Raw genomic sequence first — 8,955 nt, 5'->3', positions numbered from 1 at the left:
TCTATAACTACCTTAACAAACAGTAACTTATTATTATTATTATTATTATTATTATTATTATTATTATTGTTGCTGTTCTGTCTAGAACTACCTTAACAAACAGTGACTTATTATTATCAGTATTATTATTATTATTATTATTATTATTATTATTATTATTATTATTATTATTGTTGCTCTTCTGTCTAGAACTACCTTAACAAACAGTGACTTATTATTATCAGTATTAGTATTATTATTATTATTATTATTATTATTATTATTATTATTATTATTATTGTTATTGTTGCTGTACTGTCTATAACTACCTTAACAAAACAGTGACTTATTATTATTATTATTATTATTATTGTTATTGTTATTATTATTGTTGTTGTTCTGTCTATAACTACCTAAACAAACAGTGACTTATTATTATTATTATTATTATTATTGTTGCTGTACTGTCTGTAACTACCTTAACAAACAGTCACTTATTATTATTATTATTATTATTATTATTATTATTATTATTATTGTTATTGTTGTTGTACTGTCTATGACTACCTTAACAAACAGTGACTTATTATTATTATTGACAGTTACCATGGAGATGAAATGTCACAACAACATGTTAATGTGATGCTTTTAATCACCTGAATGTTTCTATGTCTGTTAGTAAATGCTTATTTCTCAAAGAGATAATGAATACATGAGAACAATTGACAGTCAAGAACTAGTTGTCACTGTGTTAACCACAACCAACATGTTGGATCTCTGTTTAGTTGTCACTGTGTTAACCACAACCAACATGCTGGATCTCTGTTTAGTTGTCACTGTGTTAACCAACATGCTGGATCTCTGTTTAGTTGTTACTGTGTTAACCACAACCAACATGCTGGATCTCTGTTTAGTTGTCACTGTGTTAACCACAACCAACATGCTGGATCTCTGTTTACAGGGGTCAGTGCTCTAAAATGAGTCTCTCTGGGGAGAGAGAGGAGGGGGGCCCTGCCTCTAAAATGAGTCTCTCTGGGGAGAGAGAGGAGGGGGGCCCTGCCTCTAAAATGAGTCTCTCTGGGGAGAGAGAGGAGGGGGCCCCTGCCTCCAAAATGCGTCTCTCTGGGGGACATGACACCAAAGCTAAGAGGTAAGATGACAATTTTATGAAGAATTGATTTAGTTTATTTCCTAAATAAATAGCTATCTTAAGGTAAATGCACTTACTGTAAATCTCTCTGGATAAGAGCATCTGCTAAATCAGGGGTTCTCAATCCGGGGTCTGTGGAGGTACTGCAGGGGTTCTGCAGGAAGCGCGGGGAGTGGTGGTGTATCCAGGGAGAAAACTAAACTTATATTCTGAAATGTCATTTGTGGTCTTATGTTCCCATCTATTGGAATTATTTAGCAACTGCAGTAGTGCTGAAAAAATGTGTTATTCCTTACTAAAGTAGTAATTACTGAGAATTACTAGTTAATTGTATCACTTACAATCATAAAATAACAACTTATACCATAACAAACAATTAAACTGACATAAACCAAAATCACTATATATGTAGTTATTTAGTTAATTACCAAAATGAGCCGGTCGGTCACATTTGAGAGTGAGGGAGATATATAGCATTTTGCAAAAAAAACATGATTTTTGTCTCTCTGAAATGAAACCATCAAGTGATAGATTTTAAACAAATCCTTGTCTGTGAGAGATGTAATAATTAATACATAATTTCTTTAAACAATAAAAGCTCATTTCTGTAAAGTGATATGTTGCGTTTTGGAACTCTTCTTATGTTTCCCATCTGAGATCAGAGTAGATGAGAGATGTAATGTTTGTCTCTGTTCTGTTGAAGCCCAATCAAGCAGGAGAGACCAGCCTCCCCTGTTCCCAGCTGTGTGTCCATGAAGAGTGACCAGTCTATGGGTCAACCTATAATGTTTAGAGAGGGAGACTTTTCTACTGAACAAAGGTAAGAAGAACTCATGGGTCATGGTCAGTGAGTTAAACAACACTGTCTCTAGTCATTTCTTCTCTCTCTTTATATTGGTTGTTTTCATAATCCATAGGCTAATCCTTTAGTCCATTTTCATAGTCCTAAAACAATATTAAACAAACACAACGTTCCCTCCCTGCGTGTGTGTGTGTGTGTGTGTGTGTGTGTGTGTGTGTGTGTGTGTGTGTGTGTGTGTGTGTGTGTGTGTGTGTGTGTGTGTGTGTGTGTGTGTGTGTGTGTGTGCCCAGAGGTCTTAACCTATAGAAGGACTACAGTTTGTTTAGTCCCAGAGGTCTTAACCTATAGAAGGACTATAGTATCTTTAGTCCCAGAGGTCTTAACCTATAGAAGGACTATAGTATGTTTAGTCCCAGAGGTCTTAACCTATAGAAGGACTATAGTATGTTATGGATACTTCAGTCCCCAGAGGTCTTAACCTATAGAAGGACTATAGTATGTTTAGTCCCAGAGGTCTTAACCTATAGAAGGACTATAGTATGTTTAGTCCCAGAGGTCTTAACCTATAGAGGTCCTAACCTCTCCAACTCTCCCTGACCTGAGTGTGTTAACTCCTGAGAGTCTAGGGGGGAACCATAAACCTGCCTCTCCTACTCTCCCTGACCTGAGTGTGTTAACTCCTGAGAGTCTAGGGGGGGAACCATAAACCTGCCTCTCCATCTCTCCCTGACCTGAGTGTGTTAACTCCTGAGAGTCTAGGGGGGAACCATAAACCTGCCTCTCCATCTCTCCCTGACCTGAGTGTGTTAACTCCTGAGAGTCTAGGGGGGGGAACCATAAACCTGCCTCTCCAACTCTCCCTGACCTGAGTGTGTTAACTCCTGAGATACACCATGCCATGATTAGATAGTGAAACAACACACCAATCTCTTTCATAATTTCTTTAAACTATAAAGGCAAATTTACGAACATTTCTGTAAAGTGATATGTTGTGTTTTGGAATAAAACTCTTCTTATGTTTCCCATCTGAGCTCAGAGTAGATGAGAGATGTAATGTTTGTCTCTGTTGTGTTGAAGACCAATCAAGCAGGAGAGACCAGCCTCCCCTGTTCCCAGCTGTGTGTCCATGAAGAGTGACCGGTCTATGGGTACACCTATAAACTTTAGAGAGGGAGACTTTTCTACTGAACAAAGGTAAGAAGAACTCATGGGTCATGGTCAGTGAGTTAAACAACACTGTCTCTAGTCATTTCTCCTCTCCCATTTTCATAGTCCTAAAACTGTGTGTGTGTGTGTGTGTGTGTGTGTGTGTGTGTGTGTGTGTGTGTGTGTGTGTGTGTGTGTGTGTGTGTGTGTGTGTGTGTGTGTGTGTACTCCCTGGATGAGGAGATGTAATCTCATGTTTTGTCCACAGAAACCAACAGGAGAGATCAGAGTCAGAGATTCTCAGTGGTCAGTCTTCCCAGAGTCATCAAACAGACCTGGACTCTATATTCAGTGTATGTGGTCCTGTTATGTACATTTGTTTTTGTTTACCTCAAGTAAAGTTGATCTGTCAATTAATCATTATTGTGTTAATGAGAAAGCATTTTTTCTCTTGCTTAACTTATTTACTTGATTTATTTTAGTTGCTTGAAGAGAAAATGATGACATTTGTGAAGAACGAGCTGAAGATGTTCAAGAGGATTCTTAGTCCAGAACTCCCAGAAGGCTTTGAGAGTCAGAAGCAGGATAAGGAAGTGGTGGATGCTGAAGATGAGAAGCAGGAGAGCAGTGCCAGAGAGGGGGCTCTGAAGATCACACTGCACGTCCTGAGGAAAATGAACCAGAAGGAGCTTGCTGAGACACTGGAGAAATGTAAGATCTGTCTGCCTCATGTTGAATGCTGTTTTATAACATTTAAAAGCTGTGGCTAAAGTCCAGCTAAAGTAGGTGTGTAACTCAAGATATTGTAGCAGCCTTAACACAACACCTCATCAAGTAGCAGAAGGGATGTGTTGATTAATTTAGAGAGAGAGACAGAGACAGAGAGACAACATTAATAATACCATCAATAACACCAATAATATTATAATCAGTCACACCAGTCTGTAATGCATTATGAAAACATTTACACATTTATACAGACAGTTAAGAGAATAAATGATTATAATTTAAAATGTTATAACAGTCCTACAATACTGTAGACATTAAAACAGACATAATATTAATATCCTCTGTGTTATTTCTAGATTCAGATGATCCTGCTGTGATTTGCCAACGTGAACTCAAATCTAATCTAAAGAAGAAGTTTCAATGTGTATTTGAGGGGATCGCTAAACAAGGAAACCCAACACTTCTCAATCAGATCTACACAGAGCTCTACATCACAGAGGGTGGAACAGGACAGGTCAATAATGAACATGAGCTGAGACAGATTGAGACAACAACCAGGAAACAAGCAAGACCAGAGACTGCAATCAAATGTAACGACATCTTCAAACCCTTAACTGGACAAGACAAACTTATCAGAACTGTGCTGACAAAGGGAGTCGCTGGCATTGGAAAAACAGTCTCTGTGCAGAAGTTCATTCTGGACTGGGCTGAAGGAAAAGCCAATCGGGATGTTCAATTTGTGTTTTCATTCCCTTTTCGGGAGCTGAATTTGATGAAAGGGGACAAACACACTTTGATTGAACTTCTTAATCACTTCTCAATGGAAACCAAACAATCAAGAATCTCTAACTACGACAAATACAAAGTTGTGTTCATCTTTGATGGTCTGGATGAGTGCCGACTGCCCCTAGACTTCCAGAAGAACAAGATCTGTTGTGACGTCACAGAGTCAACCTCAGTGGATGTTCTGCTGACAAATCTCATCAAGGGAAATCTGCTTCCCTCTGCTCTCCTCTGGATAACTACCCGACCTGCAGCAGCCAATAAGATCCCTTCAGGGTGTGTTGACCAGGTAACAGAGGTACGAGGGTTCAATGACCCACAGAAGGAGGAGTACTTCAGAAAGAGATTCAGTGATGAGGACCTGGCCAACAGAATCATCTCACACATAAAGACATCAAGGAGCCTCCACATCATGTGCCACATTCCAGTCTTCTGTTGGATTTCTGCAACAGTCCTCGAACACATGCTGAAACATAAGAGAGAAGAGATGCCCAAGACTCTGACAGATGTACACACACCTTGTGGAGTTTTATACCAAACAGAAGAATGAAAAGTATCTTGGGAAAGAAGAGACAGGTCCACACTGGAATAAAGAGAGCATTCTGTCACTGGGAAAACTGGCTTTTCAACAGCTTGTGAATGGCAATCTGATTTTCTATGAAGAAGACCTGAAAGAGGCTGGCATTGATGTCAGTGAAGCCTCAGTGTACTCAGGATTGTGCACACAGCTCTTTAAAGAGGAATGTGGGCTGTACCAGGTCAAGGTGTACTGCTTCGTGCATCTGAGCATTCAGGAGTTTCTGGCTGCTGTGTATGTGTTCCTCTCATTCATCAACAACAATGAGAATCTAATGGACAAACTGCAAACACAAGACAAGCCTGAAGTTACTGTCTACAAGAGTGCTGTGGATAAAGCCTTACAAAGTGAGACAGGAAACCTGGACCTTTTCCTCCGCTTCCTTCTGGGCCTCTCACTGGAGTCCAATCAGAAGCACTTACGAGGTCTACTGACAAAGACAAGAAGCAGCTCACAGAGCCATGAAGAGACAGTCAAGTACATCAAGGAGAAGATCAGGGAGAATCCCTCTCCAGAGAGGAGCATCAATCTGTTCCACTGTCTGAATGAACTGAATGACCATTCTCTAGTGGAGGAGATCCAAAGCTACCTGAGTTCAGGAAGTCTCACTAGAGTCTACCTGTCACCTGCAAAGTGGTCAGCTCTGGTCTTTGTGTTGCTGACTTCAGAAAAGGAGCTGGATGTGTTTGACCTGAAGAAATACTCCAGATCAGAGGAAGGTCTTCTGAGGCTGCTGCCAGTGGTCAAAGCCTCCAGGGCTGTTCTGTGAGTAAATAAAATGACATATAAGAACTAATCATCAGGAAGAAATATTCTGTTTAGATAAAAATATGTATTATAATATGTATATAATATTATGTTGAATAACATATTGAATAAATGCTTTGATTTTCACATATAACAATATGACCATACAATTCTAGGAGACGGATGATGAATCTATATGCTGTTTGAGAGAATAAACCAAATGAATCTGCCATTGTCCTTCTACACTACTTGTTAATTTAACCGGGTGTTTGTGAAGTCATGATGATCTCTTTGCAGGCTGTCAGGCTGTGGAGTCACAGAGGAAGGCTGTGCTTCTCTGGTCTCAGCTCTGACGTCAAACCCCTCACACCTGAGAGAGCTGGACCTGAGTAACAATGACCTGAAGGATTCAGGAGTGAAGCTGCTCTCTGCTGGACTGGATAATCCCCCCTGTAAACTGGAGACTCTGAGGTCAGTATTCCTGTCGTTGGTCAACAAGTGATAACTGTTCACCAGATCCACATGTGTTTACCAGGCACACATAGTCCACACCATATGTGTTTGGACAGTGAAGCTTACAGTTTTAAATGTGGTGCTATGCTCCAGAATTGTGGATTTGATATAGAATGTTTCGTATTATGTGTCAGTACAGAATGTCACCTTTTTTTTGAGAGTATTCATGTTTTACCGTTTAGAAATGAAAGAATTGTATGTATATACAGTGGCTTGCAAAAGTATTCACCCCCTTGGCATTTTCCTATTTTGTTGCCTACTTGGTTAAATAAAGGTGAAATAAATAAAATAAAACAACCTGTAATTAAAATAGATTTTTGGGGGGTCTGTATCATTTGATGTACACAACATGCCTACCACTTTGAAGATACAGAATATTTTTTGTTGTGAAAAAAAAAAGAAATAAGAAAAATAACTTGAGCATGCATAACTATTCACAGTTTCCCAGTCCCTGCCGATGAAAAACATCCCCACAGCATGATGCTGCCACCACCATGCTTCACTGTGGGGATGGTGTTCTCGGGGTGATGAGAGGTGTTGGGTTTGCGCCAGACATAGCGTTTTCCTTGATGGCCAAAAAGCTGAATTTTAGTCTCATCTGACCAGAGTACCTTCTTCCATATGTTTGGGGAGTCTCCCACATGCCTTTTGGTGAACACCAAACATGTTTGCTTATTTTTTTCTTTAACCCCTGGTCGGGCTCATACGGGACGGACATCCAGCGAAAAATCCTATCCCTATTAGCATAACAAAATGTATTATTATTTTATTTTTTCAAATAAAGGACTATGTTATATCGTTTTATAGATACACCTCTCCTGAATTGAACCACGTTGTCCGAATTCAAAAAGGCTTTACAGCAAAAGCAAAACATTAGATTATGTTAGAGGAGTATATCGTAAAAGTAGCCACATAGCCATTTTCCGACCAACCGCATGCATCACAAATAACCAAAAAAACAGCTAAATGCAGCACTAACCTTTGACAATCTTCATCAGATGACACACCTAGAACATCATGTTACACAATACATGCATTATTTTGTTCGATAAAGTTCATATTTATATATAAAAACAGCATTTTACATCGGCGTGTAACGTTGACTAACTATTTTCCCTCAAATGCATCCGGTGAAACAGCGCTACAATTTACTAAATTACTATTCGAAAACATTTTTAAAATGTAATATTGTCATTCTAAGATTTATAGATGAATATCTCTTGAAAGCACCTGTAATGCCAGATTTAAAAATAACTTTACTGGGTAATCACACTTTGCGATAAAAGGGGATGCGATACTCAGAAAAATTGGCTACCGTTACAGGTCAGCGCCATCTTGGAACAATCACATATCAAATCTACTCTTGTATAGTATTGTCAATAATCCCTTACCTTTGATTATCTTTATCAGAAAGCACTTCCAGGTATCCCAGGTCCACAACAAATGTATTTTCGTTCGAAAAAGTTAATCCTTTACGTCCAAATAGCTTGTTCTTGTTAGCGCGTTCTGAAGGCTGCTCCAAAACTGCCGTCGGCTGCGGGACTTCTCTCTCAACAAAATGCATTTTTTTCTTATTTAGGTTCGTTCAAACATGTCAAACGTTGTATAACATAAATCTTTAGGGACTTTTTCAACCAGAGCTCCAATAAGATTCAAGGGGGACGATTGCATTGCATTGTGTTTCAAAACGTTTCGAAAGGGGAGGGTAGCCAGGGGCGCCGGCGTCATAATGGTGATGGCCCTCCTCATGTGACCACGTTCCACTGCGTTTCATTCATTCAGTTTTCACAGTAGAAGGCTCAAATCACTTTGTAAAGACTGGGGACATCTAGTGGAAGCAATAGGAAGTGCTCAATGAACCATTGCTCACGGTGTGATTTATAGGCAAGGTGCTGAAGTTGAGTGCGCAATTCAGAATTCCACATCCTGTTACGATCGGTCTCGGGGTTTTGACTGCCATATGAGTTCTGTTATACTCACAGACACCATTCAAACAGTTTTAGAAACTTTAGGGTGTTTTCTATCCACAAGTATTAATTATATGCATATCCTAGCTTCTCAGTTTGAGTAGGAGGCCGTTTAAAATGGGCACGAATTTTTTTCAAAAATCGCTGTAGCGCCCCCTATCCTAGGCGACCGTCAAGAGGTTAAGCAATGGCTTTTTTTCTGGCCACTCTTCCATAAAACCCAGCTCTGTGTAGTGTATGGCTTAAAGTGGTCCTATGGACAGATACTCAAATCTCTGCTGTGTAGCATTGCAGCTCCTTCAGGGTTATCTTTGCCTCTCTGATTAACCTCTTACATCTAGATGTGCAGCTAGCGGAACGCCTCGCCAATATCCAATGATAGAGCGTGGCGCGAATTACAAACTCCTCAAAAATCCAAAAACGTCAATTTTTCAAACATATGACTATTTTACATCATTTTAAAGACAAGACTCTCCTTTATCTAACCACATTGTCCGATTTCAAAAAGGCTTTACAACGAAAGCAAAACATTAGATTATGTCAGGAGAGTACCCAGCCAGAA

At 39.4% G+C, this 8,955-nt stretch overlaps 1 long non-coding RNA gene across 1 annotated transcript in view; it reads left to right on the top strand.

Moving 5' to 3' along the window:
• Window positions 1-948: 948 nt before the first annotated feature.
• LOC145877365 (uncharacterized) overlaps window positions 949-8,955 on the top strand; it is a 446,358-nt gene continuing 438,351 nt past the window's right edge. The window contains exon 1 of the long non-coding RNA XR_014391671.1: window positions 949-1,129. This is a non-coding gene — a long non-coding RNA (uncharacterized LOC145877365). The remainder of the gene's footprint in view (window positions 1,130-8,955) is intronic.

Source organism: Salmo salar, unplaced genomic scaffold, assembly GCF_965601325.2.
Source record: "Salmo salar unplaced genomic scaffold, fSalSal1 ptg000974l, whole genome shotgun sequence".
Classification (NCBI taxonomy): Eukaryota; Metazoa; Chordata; class Actinopteri; order Salmoniformes; family Salmonidae; genus Salmo; species Salmo salar.
Note: the sequence above shows the minus strand (reverse complement) of the source record. Positions and strands in the feature narration are given on the sequence as shown.